The following is a 23,541-nucleotide window of genomic DNA, read 5'->3' as shown; positions in this document are numbered from 1 at the left end:
ACTAGATAATCAAATAATAGGACAACACTATTGCGTGTCCAATACATCTTGTGAGTTTTCCAAAAATATGAAAATTCGTAAATATACAAGCGCCTCCATGTCAAAATATAGTGCATTTAAATACTTTAGAATGACTTTAAGGGTAATGATTTGACATTATAGTTAAAAAAATCTAAGGATTTGGCCATAAATTATGAAGTTTGACGCAAGGGAAAACTAAGATGCACCATATTATGACATAGAGTAGTATGATATAGTATGAGAACTTAAGGACAAATGCCTGACCAATTGTGAACCTTACAGAACACAAGAGATCATGTATGCAAAAAAATGATTTATCATGTACTCCCTCCGTCCGGAAATACTTGTCCGAGGAATGAATGTATCTAGATGTATTTTAGTTCTAGATACATCCATTTGTATCCATTTCTATGACAAGTATTTCTGGACGGAGGGAGTACGTAAAATTGGCTATACCAATCTATCATTTCAGGTAACTACACTGACAGTACATAAAGTTGTCATGTGGATTCAGTTTAATACAACAACTTGCAAAATGCGACAAACTTCACTTGTGCGATATATTTTTTCCACATCATGCCAACGAGGGATAATCCCTGCATGAAAACAACTGGCTCCGGAATTTTTTGAAAACGACTAGCTCTGGAAATTTTCAACCCTAACCATCTTTGGCCCTTCTCTACTTATCAAGAGCTGGAGGCATTGCCCATTGCGCGGTATAACCAAGAGAGAACGTGGATAGCAGACCCAACTGTATGGGCAATGTATCCCATAGATGAGTGGATCAGAAATTCAGTAGTAGAAGTATGGTTGCATAGATGAGCATCTTACGAGTTGGCAAATGAAATTTTAGGTGTTCGGTTGCTGGCTGGTGATTGTGTTTTGCTCCGATTATTAGCATCAACCATCTAACGTTGGCTCGCAGACAACTGGAATGCAACAACGCAAGTAGGACCAGGCAAAGCACGTCAGCAATAATGCAATCATCTCCAATAAAGCATCATCAAAACCCACAAGTTACCATGACCAGGCAAGTGTACATTACTCAGCAAAAGAGCAGCTGAGTTTGATATGACGCGCTGCCAAACATTAAAAAGAAAACATAGTAAATCATTTTTCCCATTTGACACATCACCAACCGACAAATCCCAACCTAAAATTATTCGCTGCATATACCATGCGGTATGCCAACGAGATAACACAAAGTCCACAGGAGTAAATATAGTCCTAGATGACCAAAATAATAGCATTTTCTACACCTCCTTAGGAACACTTATTGGGTAGCGATAAATGCAATATTGCCATGCATTATCAGCACTTTTTGCTGGCTGGATGCACTTCAACACTGCACTGTTACACTTGTATCCGGAGCCAAATCCAATCATCCAAACTCGGTCCCCCTTCCTCATTCAACCCTTGGCCTCACTGTATGCCAGCTCATACCATACTGAGCTACTCGATGTGTTCCCAAACTTGTGAAGTGTCATCCTTGATGGCTCAACATGCTCATCAAGCAGGCAGAGGCTACGCTGCACAACATCGATTACAACCCGTCCACCTGCATGGATGCACAAATACTCGAAAGCTTTGCAGAACTCAGGCACGTATGGCTTGGTGGTTCCATTTAGCACTTTCTGTGAGATGAACGAGAGCAGAAAATCAATCTTGACTGGGAATGGAAGAACAAGCGGTCCAACCATGGTGATGTTAGCCCGAGAGCCTTTCCAGCGACATCCACAAGATCCTGGGATAAATTGAGACCAAGAATTCGCTGGTCATCTTCCTCATAAGATACACATCTGTATGCACCGTCTTGGGAGCTGGTGCAATTCCGAACTACGTGCGCCATCTCAAAACGAGCTTGTGTACTCGACGTTGAGAGGAGCACTGCCGAGCCAATGCGGAACAACTGTTGGTCAGCTGCATTTCGCGTTTCCTCCCGGTGTAGTAGACACCAGTCAAAATCTCCGTGTTGGTTTCGATCTGACGGCTTAAACAAGCCAGTTAGATCTATTAGTCTAACAAAAAAAGGGGATAACGATAAGTGAAGGGGTCCACGTACCAACGTACGTGAGCCTCGATCAGAACAAACGCGCCCTGATCAGGGGCGCCCAAAAACCAACTCAGGTTTTGGGTCCCCTGTCGCCAGCGCCATATTAAAAGGATACGGGAGAGAGCTGGCCACCTGCGAGATCACAATTCACGTAAGGTTTACTCTCCTCCTGATATTCTCACCCCACCCAATCAGGGGGAGCACTACAGTGATGGGAAGACCTAAGCCAGCCGCCGCTGCTATCCCCGGCCAGTGCCGGTAGTGTCCTGAAGGAAACAAGACGTCAAGGAGAACCTCTGCTTTGACTACATCACCCCTGCATCACGCCTGCATCGAGCAGGCGATCATGTCCACTCCCGTGACATGTAAAGGATCCCTAAACCCTTCTCTGTTCATGTCAATTGGGTGTTCTAGTTGCAATCAATTCCTACTAATGGCATCCCATAGATGCATAATTAATCCAACAATGTTATCAGTGGCCTACATGATTGTACTAGAACCCTACTTTGATCAGTAGATCAATCTCATGATTAGGGTTTTATGTTTTAAGATGGGATCTGAGCCCCTGGTTATCCCAATATGTATGCTGCTATTTTTTTCTAATGTCCTTTGTAAATCATCATGTTGTATTCTAATTTGCCACGGATCTCTACTGCCATTATGCTCAATCAGTCATAATTAAGCCGCTGAGGAATTGATGCTCATGATTAAGTTTCTATTAATTAAAATTGATCATCTTTTAAGTATTTTGATTCCGTTTGGATTAGCAAATTAGAAGGCAGATGGATACATAGTACACATACAGTAGCAACCCCCCATGTTGAAGAACCCTAGAAGACAAATCCCCAATTTCGGTAGAGCCCTAATTTTTTCAATTAGGCATGTTTTTTTCACCAATTAAGCACTGATGAATACGATTTTGGGGAGAATGAGAAGAAATGCTCACCAAATGCGCCGTAGCCGCCTTTTCCCTTCGGGGCCCGCACAGCGCCCACCGTTGTGCGAGGGCGGAGACGCCGTCGTGCCCTGGCCGACGCGCGGAATGCTCCTGCGCCATGCTGCCGCTCTTACGGACGTGCGCGTGTATGGGCCGTCGCCCCGCACGCCGCCGTCGACCTCTTCATGACGCGGTGGCCGACGCCCCATCTTGCCCTCCTGATGTGCCATGCGCACGAACGCCAGAGCCACGCTCGACAGAGAAGCACGTGGGAATGACTCCGCTGCACGCTCCTCCAGCGAGCGCAGCCGCCGCGCCGCCAAGGCCGGTGCGCTTCGAACCACCGCTGAAAGCTGCCGCCGGTCTTGGGAGCGAGAAATGCGGGGGAGGAGGGGAAGAATGACCTAGGGTTGGCTCTGTGCGGCGGTTTTGTTCCGACCACGTGCGAAGCTGACCGTCCGATTCGATCGGGCAGCTCACAGCAACGGGGAGCACCGGCTCGGGCCTTCGGGCGCTCAATGGGCCAATTTTGATCGTGGGCTGCGGACCAGGTATTTACAGTCCAGCGATTTTTTACGTGTTTTGCTGCTGGGATGGACTGTTTTACGTGTAGCTGTGGGTATTTCGGGCACATATCTTTTGGCCGTTTTCTGTCTTTTCCAGTGCACTTTAAGTTAATACACATTATGTTTTTTGCACTGTTTTTAGCTAGAAAATATCTGAGATAATAATAAATTAAAACATGCTATTATTCTGGGTAAAATTGAACCAACGAGATATTTTATTCAGGATGTATTATGTGCTTGCATGATGAATTTTTTTAGACATAAAAAATAATGATATTTTTCTTATGTTGATGTCTAAATTGAGAATGAAATGACTCTGATTTTAATTCGGACCAATGTTGTTTTATTATTATGAGTCATCACTTATGATATTTTAATTCCATGTTTTTTTTGCCCAACGGTGTTTTGACATGGAGTTGAAATTAAATACATGGCATGTCTATTTTATTTTGCCAACGTCAAATTTCATATTCATGTCAATTACTCATAACCTCTTTCATGTTCATTACAGCTTACGGTGTGTTTACTGTCGAACCGTTGACAGGTAGTAACTTCCCTCGTTGGAAGAATTTGATGGAATTATGCCTAGCCGTCCATCAGTTTGATTATGCTTTACGGGAGGATAAACCCGTGGCTCCCGCTGCTGGTGTCACGGGGTATGCTGAACTAAAGAAAACTTATGATTCCAAGATGGAAATATGGGAAAAGTTAAATCACATTGCTATGCTTGTGATGAGATCATCCATATCACCTGACATAATTAGGGCACTACCCAAGAAAGATACTCCTAAGGAATTCATGGCAGCCCTGGAGGAGCAATTCAAAGGCTCCGACAAGGTTTATGCGCAAGAACTTTTTCACAAGCTCCTTGGGAAGTATAATAATGATGGTACTGTTAGGGCTCACATTTTAAAGATGGTGAATGCTTATAACAAATTTAAGGCATTACAATGTGAGCTCAATGATAATCTCCTTGTCATCATGATCTTGGACTCCCTCCCTGAAGAGTTTGATCAATTTAAGATTAACTATAACTCTCTTAAAGAGAAATGGACAATCGCGGAGATATCTCCAAGAATTGTCGAGGAAGAAGAGAGGATTAAGAGGCAAGGAAAGGACCAAGCCTTTTTGGTTGGCTCCTCCAAGAGAAAACACAATGGAGCAAGCTCTTCTAAGCAACAACCATAAAAGAAGTTCTTTAAGAAAAAAAATCATCAAACTCATATAAAGCAAAGGAGAAGGTGGACGATAAGCCTAAAGACAACAAGTGCAACTTCTGCAAGAATGAGGGCCATTATCAGAAAGATTGTCCGGAATTCCTCAAATGGTTGATGAAGAAAGGTACTGATGAAATTACTTTCGCTGATGAAATGCTATATGTTGATTACTCTACTACCTGTTGGTGGATTGATTCAGGTGCAACTTCTCATGTTGCTAATTCTATGCAAGACTCAAATATAATCCAAACCATGGCAAGGGGGCAAGAAGACTTATGGTGGCAAATGGAGTCAAAGTTCATGTTGAAGCCATAGGGTCAATCACCTTAGAACTCCACACTGGCTTCCGTCTTCATTTAAATAATGTTCTTTATGTCCCTACCTTAAGTAGGAATTTGATTTCTATCTCCTGCCTAGATGATAACATGTGAGAGCAAGTTTGGGAACAAACAATTTGTTTTGCATTATTGTAATAAGAACGTAGGCCTCGACGTCAGACAAGTCCAATTATATATGTTATCATTAAATGATTCTATCCTGCATGTGAGTGATGTATGTAATATTAAGAAGGAATGGAAGGGTATGAGTACCTCTTCGAAATTGTGGCACCGTCGTTTAGCCCACATTTCGAGGGGGAGAATTGAAAGACTTATTAAAAATGACGTACTCCTTCCATTAGACTTCTCTGATGCAGACAAATGCATTGACTGTATAAAAGGTAAATACACAAAAACAATTAAGAAAGGAGCGGTAAGAGCCACTGGTGTCCTTTAACTCCCACACACTAACATATGTGGACCCCTTAATGTTAAGTGTATGGATGGTTTTGATTCGTTCATTACCTTCACAGACGACTTTTCTCGATACAGATATATTTATCCTATATGTGATCGATCGGAAGCTTTGGACAAATTCAAAGTGTTCAAAGCCGAAGTTGAGAACCAACTAAACACTAAAATAAAAGTTGTACGATCAGATCGGCGGGGAGAGTATTATGGTAGGCATGCTCCTTATGGGCAAATTCCAGGACCTTTTGCTAAGTTTCCATCTGAGAATGGAATTGTTGCCCAATACTCAATGTCTGGTGAACCTCAACAAAATGGCGTGGCTGAACGCCGAAACCGCACACTTATGGACATGGTGCGAAGCATGCTCAGTCATGCAAGTTTACCAGTCAGCCTATGGATGGACGCATTAAAGACGGCCGCACATGTGCTAAATCTCGCTCCTACTAAAGCAGCACCGAACACACCTTACGAGATGTGGACGGGAAAGAAACCGAGTTTTAATTACTTACGTGTATGGGGCTGTCCCGCTGAGGCTAGAATTTTCAATTCACAACTTAAGAAATTAGATCCAAAGACGGTTAGTTGTTTCTTCATTGGATACCCTCATAGGGGAAAGGGATATCATTTCTATTGTCCGGGTCACACCACCAAGTATGTGGAGACTCGACAAGCAGTATTTTTTGAGGATAACGAAGCCACCGAAATAAGGGAGATCAATCTTGAGGAGAAACGGGTGTGTGTTCCATCCCCGACTATCCAAGAGATTGTTTTGCCACTACAAAGTGTAGTGACGTCTCATGCTAGTCCTCAATCTAGTACTTCAGGTCCTGAGGCTGATGGTGATCCTGAAACTAATGTCAATCCAGAAGGTGAAGAGCATCACCAGTCGGGTAATGAAGATGACCCTCAGAATAATGATCCTCCTCCACCACCACCTCCTGTGGGCAGGCCACGTTGTGAGAGAAAAAAAGCCATATCATATGATTATATCACATACATGATCGAGGATTGTCGGTGGGAACGACACCTATGGGATCACAAGAATCCCTACTACGATTGCGGGGCGCGGGGTCGTGAGAAGAGCGGATCCAACAGATAGCACACGGTTCATTTATCCAGGTTCGGGCCGCGAGGATGCGTAAAACCCTACTCCTGCTTTGGTGGATTGTATATCTGTGTTCTTGAGCTAGCTATGGGGCGTGAGGAGCTCCAAAAGCCCAATCCTTCTCCTGGTCGCCTCGGGCCTCCTTTTATAGGGAAAGGGGTAGCCACAGTGGCACACAGGAGGTGGAAAGGGAACAGTGACGCGAGGTTATCCCTCGCATTACATGACAAGGCACATTTAATGCATCTTGCCCAGGTGTCCTTGCTTTATCGGGGACGGGGGAGAGCCCTGTCTCGTCCGTCACCACTCCCTCTCGTGTTGACACGCGCCCTGGCCAGCGGCGCCTGCGGTGCCATGTAGGCAGGCAGGCAGCTGAGGTGGCGCAGTGGTAGGTCTCCACGAAGATCTGCATGCCGCCACGCAGGTGCCTACCCAGCTGGTTGGGTCGGCAGCTGCATGCGAACGGTGGTGGAGGTTTGACTGGCATGGGCCTGATGGTGGCCCTACGGGTGTTCTCGGCAAGGGCCTTGCCGGGGCCCCGGCAAGGGTCTTGCCATGGCGCCTGCTGTCATCCCCGGCAAGGCTCTTGCCGGGGGCCTTGTGGTCTTCCTTGGCTGGGATCCCGCCAAGGATCATCATCTTCTAAAGGGTGTATCTGATCTTGAATGCCTTCACAAAGATCTGCATGCCACCGCGGGGATGTCTCCCGAATCCTTTGCCCCAAGGGGGCAGTGGACTCAAGGGTGACTCACTCCGTAGGCGTGGGGTGAGCTGCCACGGCAAGGGTCTTGCCGGGTCTGCTAAAACCGCCTCCCAGCAAGGATCTTGCCGGGGGGGTCCACTTCGTCCCCTTTGCTCTTTGTGGTCTTGGTCTTGGCGTCGTCCTGCTTCTCCTGAGCTTCGGCCTTACCTTGGCTCACCTCCCTTGTCTTGCTCAGTGTGGTGGCGCCCGTGGCTCAGACTACCCGTGCACAGTTATAGGGGTACAAAAGGTGTACCCCTCTTTTTGTACACCGACAGGAGCCCCGGGGCCTGGACCACACGTAAGCACAATCGCGTCGTTGGGCTAGGCCCAAAAACGGTGCGCGGGCAGGCGGGGCGGTTTTTACCGCGGTAAGTCCCTTCGTGCGCTGCGCTTCCCATGCTTCCCGCGCGTGGTGCGACGTGGGGAGGCGTGTGTGACGTGGGCGGCATGCGTGGGGCTGAGCTCTGCATGCATGCATCACGTCATAGTAAAGGGGGCGGTTCGCGCCTTCCCCATAAACGGAGGGAGGCATGGAGGCGCGGCCCATTTACTGAACGGGGCCGGGGCGTGGTCTTCAAGGCGTCCACTCCCCACGATCACGGGGTGGGGAGAGGTCGCCTCACCCGTCGCCTCGGTCCTGCACGCCCGCCACGTGGCTTTCATGCGCTTGGGGTGGCGAACGGTGGAGGCGGGAAACCGGGCCGCCGCGGGTCGGTTCCAGTTCCCTGCGCCTTCCGCGTCTTGATTGGCTGAGCGGGGCGGCCGAGCCCCCACTCCGTTCCTTTATAAAGAACGGGGGGGATGGCGTCCCGCATTCCTTCATCTCCTCCTTCCTTTAGCTTCTGCTCCCACCTCCCATTCGTCATGGAGAGAGGGAATCCTGGTCCTTCAACGGTGGCGGCGAGGGTCGCCCCTCGACAATGCGTCCCTTCTTCCCCTGCACCCGCGGCGACAGAGCCAGCCGCGAGGGGAAGGGGGAGGGGGCGAGGCCGTGGGCGAGGCCGAGGCGCTCGGGGAAGAGGAGGACGGGGCGGCGCGCCGGCCTCGCCTCCGCCGGTAGTTCCTCCCCCCGTGGAGGGCCACATTGGGGATGACCCTTGCGAGTTCTTCATCAGGCTGCGCTGGCCACCTCGCCGTCGCCTTCGTCTCCCGACTCCATTCACGCGGGAGATGGAGCTGGATCTGCCGGAGTCGTTGTGGCTGCGCATGAGGGGCTGCGGGATCAGTGGCACGCGAGCCCGCGTCGACTTCCCCGCCCCTCACGTGATGTATCTCCGTCGGGGATGGAAGACGTTTGCCCATATCCACCGCTTGGCGGAGGGGCTCACTCTCCATTTTAAGCTGATGGAGGGTGGCCTTCTCTCCGTCAAGGTCTTCGGGTGCTTTGGGACCCATGCAAGGTGCTGCATGGAGAGATCTTCTGATAGTGAAGACTCCTCCTCGGGCGGGAGTGACGAGGAGGACAGCGGCAGCGACGACGAGGATAGTAGGCGGCAGGATGACGGGTCCGATTAGGTGTCGGGTGCCGCTCCGTGCGGCACCGGCGACCCCATCATCCGCGTCGCCGGCTCCCTGAACTTCTCGGGGTCGTCTCCTTGGGCGGCTGGCATTGGGAGGCCGCGGAAGAGGAAGAGGGCCGGCGGCAAGGCCGTCAAGTCGGAGTACGCGGGCACCGACGCCTTCGACGCATGCTGACGTCCTGCCGCCTCATCTTCAAGCTCTGCTTTCGGTGCCGCCATCACCATCCAGCCCTCGGACGGCCACCGAGATGTTCTCTTGGTGTCTTCTGCCGCCCGTAGCTCGCCTAGGCGCCCCTTTTGCCCTTTTCGTCTCCTTAACCTGCCTCCTGAGGAAAGGGACAAGAAAGGGATTACGGGCACCTTATCTCTTTTTAGTTTGTAAGCCTTCGGGCCATAGCTGAATTTAAAACTTGTAATCCCATTATTCATGTTTTTCATTCCCTATGGAGTGTACCTGAGTGGAATGTTTTAATGAAAAAGGAATGTTTGCCGGGTCATTTGTTTGTGGGTAGAACCCATGACAAGGAGTAAATCCTTGATATCTTTAAGACAAACATTTCCTTGCCCGGCAACAGGCCTTGCCGTCTCCCCACTTCGCTCGACCTTTCTCACACCTTTGGTGGAGGCAGGGATGAGGTGGGTTCAGGCTCCTTGTTTCATCCTCTCGCTGCCGCGACTACGACCAAACCTGGCCCCAGGAATGAGCCCTGGGGCCTAGAGTTAGGGGAGCACGGTAGCTTTAGGAAAAACGAGGTTTCACATACCTCAGTCCATAAGGGAATGCATGATAAGGGATGAAGAACTTATCTGAAGCTGTAGCCCCCGGCAACTCTGGTTTTCCGTGGGTGAAACTTTGCTCTTGCAGCCCCCAGCAATACTGGCTTGCCGGTCTAGATGCTGGTCTATCCCTCTTCTCTTTTCCTCCCCAAGTGGTTCGGCACGGATATCCGTGTGTCCTGTGAACCAAAGAAGACAAAAGAAAGACAAAGAGACGCACACTCGACCTCTAAGCTAGGGGTTAGTCGCCGCTAAGCACTATCAACCCTAACCAAGGACGAGACTTGACCTAGCATGCATGCTATAACTTAGGGCGCCAGCGCTTCATTTATTTGTGCTCAGGGTCTGCGCCTGGCTTTGTACAAAGGGTTACATGCATCATCGGCAATGCTTGTACAAAATGTGGCTTGCCGGGGGGCCCGACAAGCCGCGCCTCACGGGTAAAACTTGCGAAGATGCTCAATGTTTCAGGAGTTACTCACCGGAACGGCATCTTCGGTCTCCAGGCGGACTGCGCCAGGCCTGGTGACTCGTATTACCCGATAAGGGCCTTCCCACTTTGGCGTCAACTTGTTGGAATTCTTGGCCGATTGAACGCGCCGAAGAACAAGGTCGCCTTTCTCAAGGCTTCAGGCATGAACCTTGCGGCTATGGTAGCGGCACAAGGCTTGCTGGTAGCGTGCTGCTCTCACAGCCGCCCGAAGACGATCTTCCTCAAGGAGCATTGCGTCATCTTGCCGCAGTTGCTCTTGCTCAAGCTCATCATAAGCGAGCACTCGAGGTGACCCGTATATGAGTTCAGTGGGGAGAACTGCTTCTGCCCCGTATACCAGGGCAAAGGGTGTCTGGCCGATGGCTCGATTTGGCATCGTCCTGATCGACCAAAGAACCGTCGGCAACTCATCAATCCAGCGCCTTCCACTCTTGTGCAGCCTGTCAAAGGTCTTGGTCCTTAATCCTCGCAGTACTTCAGCGTTTGCCTTCTCAGCTTGACCATTTCTCCGTGGGTGAGCAACGGAAGCGAAACAGACTTTGCTGCCGAGGTCTTGGATATATTTCATGAAGGTGCGGCTTGTGAACTGTGTACCTTGTCGGTGATGACCCTATTGGGTACACCAAAACGGCACACTAGTCCCTTGAAGAACTTGACGGCTGACTGAGCTGTGACCTTCCTCACTGCCTCCACCTCCGGCCACTTTGTGAACTTGTCGATTGCAACGTACAAGTACTCAAAGCCCCCGACAGCGCGGGGGAAAGGGCCCAGTATGTCGAGCCCCCAGACCGAAAAGGGCCAGGAGAGAGGAATGGTTTGAAGGGCTTGAGCTGGCCGATGAAGCTTCTTTGAATGGAACTGACACGCTTCACACCTGGTGACTAGTGTCATCGCATCCTGGAGGGCGGTGGGCCAGAAGAAGCCTTGCCGGCAAGGGCCCTTGATCTGATGTGGGATCCACATATGCCTCCGTGTATCTCCGCCAACAGCTCCAGTCCTTCCTCCCGAGGGATACACTTCAATTTCACAACGTTCGGCCTCTTTCTGTACAGGACGTCATCGATGAACTGGTACATGGTAGAGCGACGGGCTACCTTTTCCGCTTCTTCCTGCTCTTCAGGAAGTTCCCCTGTTTGGAGGAATCGGACGGTATGTTGTGCCCACGCTGGAGCCTGGGGCTCAACGGCGAGGACTAAAGGCATTTCCTCCGCTATAGGAACGGCTGTCTCGACGGCAAGAGCTTGACGCTCCGCCGGAGCTAGCCGTCCCGTGGAGGGCTCAGTGTCCCTGGCAACATCCTTGCCGGCGGCTCTGGGGAGCTCGGCGGGAAAGTACTTGCCGGGTCTTGATTTCCTCCTCTTGTTCTGCTCTTTTGATGGATCAACGGATGGCTGAGTTAGCTGGAGCATAAAGGTACCTGGTTCCACAGGTAGCTTGAGGGCAGCGCATTTTGACAGGTAATCGGCGATATCGTTCTTCTCCGCTCGGGGAACGTATTCAGCCTGTATACCGTCGAAACACTCTTCCAGCTTTCTCACTTCATCGACGTAGGCCTTCATCAACGGGCTCTGGTAGTCCTTGTTGACTTGCTTGACGACGAGCTGCGAGTCGCCCCTGACGATGAGCTCTTGATTCCGAGGTCCGCCGCGATCCTAAGACCGGCAAGCAGCCCCTCGTACTCTGCCGTATTGTTTGTTGACACCTCCCTGGGGAAGTGCATCCGGATCACGTACTTGAGGTGCTCTCCGGTGGGCGCGACAAGCAGTACGCCAGCCCCGACGCCGTGTAAGGAGAAAGCTCCATCGAAGTACATGATCCAACTGCAACTTGCCTCCTTGCCGGGGAGAGCAGTCTCTTGGGCTTCTTCATCAGGTGTTGCGGTCCATTCCGCAATGAACTCCGCCAGGACTCGGCTCTGAATCGTCGAAGTACTTTCAAACTTGAGGCCAAAGCTGGACAGCTCCAGTGCCCATTCCACAACTCTTCCCGTTGCATCTGGATTGTGCAATATCCGTTGCAGAGGGAGGCGAGTGACGACAGTGATCTCGTGTGCCTGGAAGTAGTGACGCGGCTTCCTCGAGGCCATAAGAAGGCCGAAGAGCAGTTTCTGCATGCCGGAGTACCTTGATCTAGCTCCCTGCAGGAGGGAACTGACAAAGTACACCGGGTGCTGCATCATTTTCTTCTTCGGCGGCACTTCAACTGGTTGTGTCGTCTCTGCATTGGTGGTGTCCGGCTCTGTCGCTGCCATTACCTCGTCGCCAACCTCTCTCTGCGCCACTAGTGCGGCGCTGACCACCTGGTTCGTTGCCGCCAGGTATAGCAGCAACGGCTCCTGTGGCCTAGGCGCAACCAGTATCGGCGCGGAGGAGAGGTACTTCTTCAAATCTTGCAATGCTGCTTCGGCTTCTGGCGTCCACTCCATCGGGCCCGCCTTTTTCAGGATCTTGAAAAAGGGAAGGGCGCGCTCGGCAGACTTGGAAATGAATCTGCCCATGGCGGCGATGCAACCAGCAAGCCGACGCACATCCTTGATTCGCTTGGGTGCTTCAATCTGCTCTATAGCTTTGATCTTGTCCGGATTGGCCTCTATCACACGCTGTGACACAAAGAATCCGAGAAGCTTGCCGGACGGGACGCCAAAGACGCACTTCTCAGGGTTTAGCTTGAGATTGATCTTGCGCAGGTTTGCAAATGTTTCTTGCAAGTCCGGTATGAGGGTTGCCCTGTCCTTGGTTTTGACCACTATGTCATCCATATAAGCTTCCATATTTCTATGGAGCTGGGGTTCAAAACCAATCTGGACCGCCCTCGCAAACGTCGAACTAGCACTCTTCAGCCCGAAAGGCATCCGTATGAAACAATACGTACCACATGGGGTGATGAATGTTGTCTTCTCTTCGTCTTCTCTTGTCATGAAGATCTGGTGGTAGCCGGAGTAGGCATCAAGGAATGACAACAGATCACACCCAGCTGTGGAGTCAACAATCTGGTCGATGCGCGGCAACGGGAAGGGGAATTGATATCTATGTAATCAATACACAGCCTCCACTTCCCATTAGCCTTGCGCACTACGACCGGATTGGCCAACCACGTTGGATGGAGCACTCCTCTTACCAAACCCACTGCTTCCAGTTTCCGGATCTCCTCTGTGATGAACTCTTGTCGTTCCAAAGCTTGCTTTCTGACCTTCTGCTTGACGGGCCGCACATGAGGACAGACAGCAAGGTGGTGCTCAATCACCTCCCTGGGAACGCCGGGGATGTCGAAAGCTTGCCATGCAAACACATCGACATTCGCCCGCAGGAAGGTGACGAGCGCGTCTTCCTATTTGTCGTCAAGGGTGGAGCTTATGGTGAAAGCTCCTCCCGTGCCGTCCTCATTGACAGAAACCTTCTTGGTTCCCGGCGGTATGGCCATGGGCTTCTTGTTTCCGCCGGTGGAGCTCTCCGGCATGTCCTCGACGGGAGCGCTACACTCCGAAGAGGTGCGCTTGCCGGAGTGGGTGTCCGAGGTCTCACCGGTCTTCTTCTTCTTCTTCCCTCCCGGGGTCCCAGCGGCAGGAGCAAGTGCCCTAGTGGCGGCAGCTGCTGCAACTGCTTGCTGGTATAATTGGTCAGCGCAAATCAGCGCATCTTTCTTATCGAAGTGGATGGTGATGATCGTCACAGGTCCTGGCATCTTCAGGATGTTGTAGGCGTAGTGTGACGCCGCCATGAACTTGGCCAGCGCTGGGCGGCCAAGGATCCCGTTGTAGGGCAAGGGGATCTTGGCAACATCAAACACGGCCCTCTCCGTCCTGTAGTTCAGGTCGCTTCCAAAAGTCACGGGCAGCGTGACCTTTCCCTTAGGTTGGCTTCTTCCCGGGTTGACCCCCTGAAACGTGCCCGTCTCTTCGAGGTCTCCATCAGGAATCTGCAGTTTCTCGATCATGGCAGGCGAGATCAAGTTCAGACCGACCTCGCCATCGACTAGCATCTTTGTCACCTTGAGGTTGCGTATTGTTGGTGAAACCAACAATGGCAAGCACCCGACCGCAGTAGTGCGATCAGGGTGATCCTCAGTGTCAAAAATGATAGGTGTGCTGGACCACTTCAGCGGCCTTTGGGCGTCAAGCGACGGCTCTGCCGCTGTAATATCTGGCGCCCACTGTTTAAGATGGCGGTGAGAAGTATGCAGCGAGGCACCGCCGTCGACGCACATGGCCTCTGTAGCTTTCTGAAACTCTTGGTCGCCGGATTCGTCGTCCTCTTCATGATCGTCGTCTTCTGGATTTTTTTCACGGCCCCGGGTGGGCCTCTCCTGTTGTTTATCCTTGCCGTGACAGCCCGCCTGGCCGTCACACTTCTTGCCGGACCCCTCAACACCGTCTTGGCCCTTCTCCTTGTACCGCCTCTCATATTCAGCCCTCTGCTTCTCAGTGAGGAGCTCAACCTGTCGGCAGTCTTGGAGAGCGTGGCCTTCGGTGCGATGGATCTTGCAGTATCGCTTGTCGGAGTTTCCTGGCTTCTCGGCAACCGCCAAGGCCCGGCAGGCGACACATCTGGCAATTTCCTTGCCGGGGTCATCTGCCTTGGTTTTCTTGGTGGAGCCAGTGTCATCAGATCCCTCGACGGCAAGCACAGCTTTACCTTTGCGCTTCCTGTTGCGGCGCCGACCCTTCTTCGCTGGGGCGGCAGTATCTTCATCTGAGGATTCGGTTTCCACGCCGGCGTCTTCGCTGGGGTACTTCCTTCCCTCTTCAGCCCGGGCACATCTGTCAGCAAGAACATAGAGTTCCGCTACATCTTTCACCTTGTTCATTGCCAGCTCTTCGCGCATCTTGCGGTTATGCACGTTCTGATGGAACGCGCTGATGATGGCAGCAGGGTGAACGTCAGGGATATTGTACTGTATCCGGCTGAACCTCTGTATATACTTGCGGAGACTCTCCCCTCCCTTCTGGGGAATGACGTGCAGGTCGCTCGCTTGGCCATGGGCTTGGTGGCCTCCAGTAAAGGTGCCCACAAACTCATGGCACAAATCCGACCAGGAGGAAATAGAGTCTACCGGCAAGTGCATCAACCATGACATGGCGTTGGGTTTAAGAGCCAACGGAAAGTAATTCGCAAGCACCTTATCGTCGCGAGCTCCGGTAGCTTGCATCGCAATGGTGTAGATGCCGAGGAACTCGGACGGGTGGGTCTTGCCGCTGTACTTTTCGCCCACGTCAGGTTTGAAAGTGCGGTGAGTGGGCCACTGGAACTGCCGCAGCTCACGGGTAAAAGCCGGACAGCCTACCTCGTAAGGTAGGCCTCCAGGGCTCTCCGGTGCCGGGTGGTTCACAGTGGGCCCTGCTCGCCTGTTTGACTGGTGGTGCGCTCCGTGCCGGCGCTCGATAGTGGTTCGAGCGTCTTCATGTTCTCGTTCCCGAAGGACTTGGCGCTGGTCACGGTGGGTCCGCGGGTCGGACGACGCTATGGAGATTTCGTCGCCCGCAACATCGCGACGGGCTGGCATCCGCGGTACCGGGCAAGGAGGAGGCGAGTGCACCGTGGCCGCGGTGCCGTCGGCTTTCCTGCCACTGGTGCGTGGGACTCCGTCGGAGCGTCGACCCGGGGGCTCCACCGGACTTGGTTCGTCTTTGTTGGCCACCGCAACAAGGCTTCGGATAGTGGCTCTCCATTCGTCGAGTTTCCCCGTAGTGGGAGGAAAATCGAGGAGCAACTGCGCGCGCCAGGGCTTCTGCTGGCGTTGGTGGCAGCGAAACCTGCATGGATCGCGACGTGCTTCGACTTCTGACAATGTCAGAAGGAGCTCTATCACGACCCCGCGGTCACATGCTATCTTCACCAGCGCCTCGGCGAGCGGGCAGGTCTTTTACCTCCCGGGAGTGGCGCTCGGGGCTCTTCCCGCGGCGACGCCCGGGGTCTTCGGCGTGATTGCGCCGTTCGCCGCGCGCCATTTGAGAGGAGCGTGCCGTCGGCGCCGGCGTGGGAGTCTTGGAGGCCCTCGCATCGCCTTCGGGCGGGGCGGTAGCGATCTTGGAAGGCTCCGCGCCACCCGCGGAGGGCCTGGCTCCGTCTTTGGATTTGGCGGCGTGCGGCCCGTTACCTGGCGCACGAACATCGCCGTCTCCCAAACTCCGGCTGCTGGGACGGTGTTGGTGTTCGCGAACGGTGCCCCGGGTCCTTTCTGCGACCGGTCCACTGCTCGCCCGCGTCGGGACGGGATGTCCGGCTTCCGACGGGCCAACCGCCACCGTCGTCTTCTTCTTGGGCACCATGATGATGAAGAAGCGTCGAACTAACTGCTAAAGCCGATTCTCACAACTGCGCCCCCTACCTGGCGCGCCAAAGATGTCGGTGGGAACGACACCTATGGGATCACAAGAATCCCTACTACGGTTGCGGGGCGCGGGGTCATGAGAAGAGTGGATCCAACAGATAGCACACGGTTCGTTTATCCAGGTTCGGGCCGCGAGGATGCGTAAAACCCTACTCCTACTTTGGTGGATTGTATATCTGTGTTCTTGAGCTAGCTATGGGGCATGAGGAGCTCCAAAAAGCCCAATCCTTCTCCTGGTCGCCTCGGGCCTCCTTTTATAGGGAAAGGGGTAGCCACAGTGGCACACAGGAGGTGGAAAGGGAACAGTGACGTGAGGTTATCCCTCGTGTTACATGACAAGGCGCATTTAATGCGTCTTGCCCAGGTGTCCTTGCTTTATCGGGGACGGGGGAGAGCCCTGTCTCGTCCGTCGCCGCTCCCTCTCGTGTTGACATGCGCGCTGGCCAGCGGCGCCCGCGGTGCCATGTAGGCAGGCAGGCAGCTGAGGTGGCGCAGTGGTAGGTCTCCACGAAGATTTGCATGCCGCCACGCAGGTGCCTTCCCAGCTGGTTGGGTCGGCAGCTGCATGCGAACGGTGGTGGAGGTTTGACTGGCGTGGGCCTGATGGTGGCCGTCCCCGGCAAGGCCCTTTCCGTGGCGCCTGTTGTCATCCCCGTCAAGGCTCTTGCCGGGGGCCTTGTGGTCTTCCTTGGCTGGGATCCCGCCAAGGATCATCATCTTCTAAAGGGTGTATCTGATCTTGAATGCCTTCACAAAGATCTTCATTCCACCGCGGGGATGTCTCCCGAATCCTTTGCCCCAAGGGGGCAGTGGACTCAAGGGTGACTCACTCCGTAGGCATGGGGCGAGCTGCCACGGCAAGGGTCTTGCCGGGTCTGCTAAAACCGCTTCCCGACAAGGATCTTGCCGGGGGGTCCGCTTCGTCCCCTTTGCTCTTTGTGGTCTTGGTCTTGGCGTCGTCCTGCTTCTCCTGAGCTTCGGCCTTACCTTGGCTCACCTCACTTTCCTTCCTCAGTGTGGTGGCGCCCGTGGCTTAGACTGCCCGTGCACAGTTATAGGGGTACAAAAAGTGTACCCCTCTTTTTGTACACCGACAAGGATATGAATGATCAGGGAAAGGTGGAGGATCCAACCTCTTATAAGGAAGCCATTAAAAGCAAAAATTCGTCCAAGTGGTTGGTTGCCATGGATGACGAGTTGAAATCTATGGGCTCAAACAACGTTTGGGACTTAGTAGAAGTTCCCGATGGAGCTAAGAAAGTAGGCTGCAAGTGGGTCTACAAAACCTAGTATGATTCCAAAGGGAATGTCGAACGGTTCAAGGCAAGGCTAGTGGCAAAAGGGTATACACAGAGAGAAGGCATTGATTATAAGCAAACCTTCTCTCGTGTGTCAACCAAGGATTCTTTAAGAATCATTATTGCATTAGTAGCTCATTATGACCTAGAACTACACCAAATGGATGTTAAAATGACATTTCTGAATGGTGACTTAAAAGAAAATGTTTACATGGCACAGCCAGAAGGCTTTGTTGTGGAAGGGAAGGAACATTTGGCATGTCGTCTAAAGAAATCAATTTATGGCTTGAAGAAAGCTTCAAGAGAATGGTACCTCAAGTTTGATAAAATTATCAAAACTTTTGGTTTCACGAAAATGTTGTGGACAACTGCATATACGTTAAGTTTAAAGGCAGTAGGTTCACAATTTTAGTCCTATACGTTGATGACATATTGTTGGCATGTAGAGGTAAGGATACGCTGCATAAGACCAAGAATTTTCTGTCATCCAGTTTTGATATGAAAGATCTTGGTGAAGCCTCGTATGTCCTCGGCATCGAGATTCATCGAGATAGGTCCAGAGGAACGTTAGGGCTATCTCCAAAGGCATACTTTGAGAGAGTACTGAAAAAATTCAATATGCATAAGTGCTCACCCTCACCTGCTCTTATAGTTAAGGGCGATAAGTTTGGACATTTCAATGTCCGAGGAACCAATATGAAACTAATCAGATGAAGTCGGTTCCTTATGCTTCAACTGCCGGAAGCATCATGTATGCTCAAGTGTGTACACACCCAGATTTATGTTTTATAACCGGGATGCTCGGCAGATACCAATGAAATTCAGGACCGGACTACTGGAAGGCCATAAATAAAGTCTTGCGTTATATGCAAGGAACTAAGGACTTCATGCTTACATATAAAAGAACTGATAAACTAGAAATTGTTGGTTATTCAGACTCTGATTTTGCCGGATGTGTGGATAGTAAGAGATCCACGTCAGGTCATATATTCACACTCACGGGAGAAGCTATATCGTGGAAAAGCTCCAAACAAACGTTAACTGCTGGATCTACGATGCAAGCAGAATTTGTAGCATGTTATGAGGCCACCGGACAGGCTGTATGGCTAAAGAATTTTATTCCCGAACTTAAAGTGGTTGACAGCATATCTAAACCAATTTTATTGTACTGTGGTAATGAACCCACAGTTTTCTATACGAGTAACAACAGGTCAAGTGATGCTGCCAGACACATTGACATAAAGTACCGTGTTGTGAAAGATAGAGTCCAGGATCAAACAATTGATGTTAAACATATAAGAATGAAGCATATGCTTGCGGATCCGCTAACAAAAGGCTTGCCACCCAGTATTTTTCGTGAGCATGTTGTCGGCATGGGACTACTGAAAGCCTTATGATACTGGAATAAAATGACCATTAAAATAAACCACTCCCCAATTAGAAAATGTTTTTTTATTTCGAAATAGGCGGGTGTGCTATAAGTGTTGAGGTTCTATGGCGTTTCAAGCTGTTATAACACCTCACTTTGGTACATCATTCCTATGTAGAATGGGTCAATGAAGTTAAGCCTAACGATCAAGGGGGAGAATATTGGTTTTGATCTGACGGCTTAAACATGCCAGTTAGATCTATTAGTCTAAAAAAAATTAAGGGGATAACGATAAGTGAAGGGGTCCACGTACCAACATACGTGAGCCTCGATCAGAACTAACGCGCCCTGATCGGGGGCGCCCAAAAACCCACTCAGGTTTTGGGTCCCGTGTCGCCTGCGCCATATTAAAAGGATACGGGAGAGAGCTGGCCACCTGCGAGATCACAATTCACGTAAGGTTTACTCTTCTCCCGATATTCTCACCCCACCCGATCAGGGGGAGCGCTGCAGCGACGTGGAAGACCTAAGCCGGCCGCTGCTGCTGTCCCGGCCAGTGCCGGTGGTGTCCTGAAGGAAACAGGACATCATGGAGAACCTTTGCTTCGACTACATCACCCCTGCATCACGCCTATACCGAGCAGGCGATCATGTCCACTCCCATGACATGTAAAGGATCCCTAAATCCTTCTCTGTTCATGTCAATTGGGTGTTCTAATTGCAATCAATTCCTACTAATGGCATCCCATAGATACATAATTAATCCAACACTCCGTGGACACGACCAGCTCATGCGCGTTAGAGGGAGCGTTCTGCAGGAGATCCTTCGCAAGGCCCACCGCAATCAGCCCGGCGTTAGAGGATGCATAATTATATCTTCTCATGATCATGTCAGTGAGGGATGCAGTTGGGTTGAAGAGGCTGCAATTCACGACGAGTATGCCGATTGCATGAAGCTCGATAGACGTCTTCAGGAGCAGATCATCTATGGTCGTGAAGATGGATAACTCCGCCTCAGCACGGGCTTCACTTAAACAATAATACGGCCGGATATGATGATGGTAAGGCGGGAGGTAGGTCTCATCACCAAGGCCAGACCGTTCAGAAATACGGGACAAGAAGCGAAGGTGGCCGCTGTCGTCGTAGGACCGGGAATGGTGTATGTTCTCAATCCACGCGGCCTTGCTGATGCGGTAGTTCGAGTTAGGCCGGAAACACGCATAATCAACAATGTATACTGTGCGCGAACGGCTAATGAGGTATAGGAGGGTGGTCACAGTAGCTACGCACAGAAAAAGTAAGAGGAGGCGCATGTCTCCGGAAGCATCATGCCAAATGAAAAATAGGAGTACCATGGCGGTGGTGGCGGGGAGGGTATGAAAGGAGTGTGAACGTCTTCACTGCGACCTGCTTGTGATACTCGATAGTTGAATCAAAAAGAGAAAGTGGAGAGCTTATATTTCGTGTTTAGATTACTGAGCACATATTTATAACGAAGAAGCAAAGGATTGTGTGAGAAGTGGGTGTGGACACAGAGCGGCTAGCATCAATGCTTGCACTGTTTAACCACAAAGGGCATACCAGCAATATGCACTTATTGTTAGGTCCACCCGTTGATTGAGATTTTTCCTCCATATGAAAAATATAAATTTATCATGCAGCTATAGTTTTCTGAAAAACGTGCAAGTTGCATTGTTTGTACTAAACTGACTTCGCATTTTCCACAACAAACCGATCGGTATTAGTAAATCCGTTATTTTTAGTAACTAGCCACTTCCTCTGTCCAAGTGTGTTCGGCACCTAAGACTACCCATAGTGAAAGTAATATAGATGATGTGGCATGTAATTAATGAAGAAAGAGAAGCATGTGGTAACATACACTAGTAGAAAACAGGGCTTTGGTCCAGGCCGGGTCAGCCCATTAGTCCCGATTCAGTCCAGAACCGGGACCAATGGGGGCATTGGTCCCGGTTCGTGAGCCCAGGGGACCGGCCGGGCCACGTGGGCCATTGGTCCCGGTTCATCTGGACCTTTTGGTCCTGGTTGGTGAGATAAACCGGTACCAATGGGCCTCGCTCCTGGCCCACCATCATTGGTCCCGGTTGGTGGCTTGAACCGGGACCAAAGGCTCCCCTTTAGTCCCGGTTCATGTCACCAACCGGGACCAATGAGGTGCCTATATATACCCCTCGCTCGCGAGCAGAGCACCCCAGTGCTCTGTTTTTCTCTGGCCGAGGGGGAGAGGGCTTGGTGGTGCTCTAGCTCACCTCCTATGCACACAAGGTGTTCGATGGAATGCCCGAGCCACACTACTTAAACTTTCTCCTCTCCAAGCTCAACCTCCAAACTCCATTTTCCATAATATTTGTCTAGGTTTAGCGGTCCGTCACGCCCCGTCCCCGTCTTCACCGCCGTCGATCACCCGCGCCGAGCTCATCGCCGGCACCACCGTGGTGAGCCTCTTGTTCTTATCTTCTTTCTGAAAGGAAAAATATTCTTACTTGTATGTTTACATAGATACTTGTATTATTTTCTTACTTTTATTATTGCATCTTATATAGTGCGATGGTTTTGGTATCCGCCCCCGTCGGCCCTCGTCCTGTCTATGATTCGGATGTGGTATATATATTATCTTTATAACTACTGGTTCATTTATTGTTTATGAAAATTATGCCGACCAACGTGGCATAGATTTTATTTATGTAGGATGTATGTGAATCGGAAATGCCAACCGACCCTATTGTCGAGAGGTTAAATTTAGTTGAAGAAGAAAACAATTTGTTGAAGGAAAAAATAAAAAAAAATTGAGGAGGAGATGATGATATTGGATTTGCATGTTGCGGATGTCGTCGATGATCACAAGATCAAGATGGATGCAATGCGCTTGAAGATTAGAAAGATTAGAAAATATGCCATTCATACCGAGACATGGTATCATTATGCCGTTGGATCAATTATTATCTTGGTTGCGATTATGATCACATTTGTTTTCGCATTGAAATGTTTTACATAGTTTCAATGTATGGTTTAATTAATTAGATGCTCTGGAGAGCTATATGTTGTTAGATGAGAACTATGTATGCACTTTGGTTTTAATGTGATGATGAACTTGTATTAATTTGGACACTTAATTATATATAATGCACGCAGATGAACCGGCAATGGATGTACGGTGACAGACACACCAGCGAGTACATTAAGGGCGTGCATGAGTTTCTCGATGCGGCTGAGGCAAACAAGCAGAATGGTTTTATGTGTTGTCCATGCACTGAATGTGGGAATACGAGGTCTTACTCTAACCGGAAAATCCTTCACTCCCACCTGCTTTACAAGGGTTTCATGCCACACTATAATGTTTGGACGAGGCACGGAGAAATAGGGGTTATGATGGAAGACGACGAAGAAGAAGAGTACGATGACAACTATGTGCCCCCTGAATACGATGATGCTGCAACGGGGGGAGCTGGTGAAGATCAAGAGGAACCAGACGATGTGCCCAATGATGCTGCAACGGGTGAAGCTGCTGAAGATCAAGAGGAACCAGACGATGTGCCCGATGATGATGATCTCCGCCGGGTCATTGTCCATGCAAGGACGCAATGCAAAAGTCAAAAGGAGAAGCTGAAGTTCGATCGCATGTTAGAGGATCACAAGAAGGGTTATACCCCAATTGCGAAGATGGCAACACAAAGCTCGGTACCGTACTGGAATGGCTGCAGTGGAAGGCAGAGAATGCTGTGGCTGACAAAGGATTTGAGAAGCTACTGAAAATATTGAAGAAGAAGCTTCCAAAGGATAACGAATTGCCCGACAGTACATACGCAGCAAAGAAGGTCGTATGCCCTCTAGGATTGGAGGTGGGGAAGATACATGCATGCCCTAATGATTGCATCCTCTACCGCGGTGCATACAAGGATCTGAACGCATGCCCAGTATGCGGTGCATTGCGGTATAAGATCAGACGAGATGACCCTGGTGATGTTGACGGTGAGCCCCCCAGGAAGAGGGTTCCTGCGAAGGTGATGTGGTATGCTCCTATAATACCACGGTTGAAACGTCTGTTCAGAAACGAAGAGCATGCCAAGTTGATGCGATGGCACAGTGAGAACCGAAAGAAAGATGGGAAGTTGAGAGCACCCGCTGACGGGTCGCAGTGGAGAAAAATCGAGAGAAAGTAATGGGATGAGTTTGCAAAGGATCCATGAAATGTATGGTTTGCTTTAAGTGCGGATGGAATTAATCCTTCCGGGAAGCAGAGCAGCAATCACAACACCTGGCCCGTGACTCTATGTATGTATAACCTTCCTCCTTGGATGTGCATGAAG

The 23,541-nt window shown here is 50.7% G+C and overlaps 2 pseudogenes; one reads left to right on the top strand and one right to left on the bottom strand.

Annotated features, from left to right (window-relative positions):
* Window positions 1–989: 989 nt before the first annotated feature.
* LOC147958057 (3-ketoacyl-CoA synthase 6-like) lies at window positions 990–20,571 on the bottom strand (annotated as a pseudogene).
* LOC147958058 (uncharacterized) lies at window positions 4,253–5,225 on the top strand (annotated as a pseudogene).
* Window positions 20,572–23,541: the final 2,970 nt, after the last annotated feature.

The sequence above is a fragment of the Triticum urartu genome, chromosome 7A, assembly GCF_056163025.1.
Source record: "Triticum urartu cultivar PI428250 chromosome 7A, HENAU_Tu73, whole genome shotgun sequence".
NCBI classification, from domain to species: Eukaryota; Viridiplantae; Streptophyta; class Magnoliopsida; order Poales; family Poaceae; genus Triticum; species Triticum urartu.
Note: the sequence above shows the minus strand (reverse complement) of the source record. Positions and strands in the feature narration are given on the sequence as shown.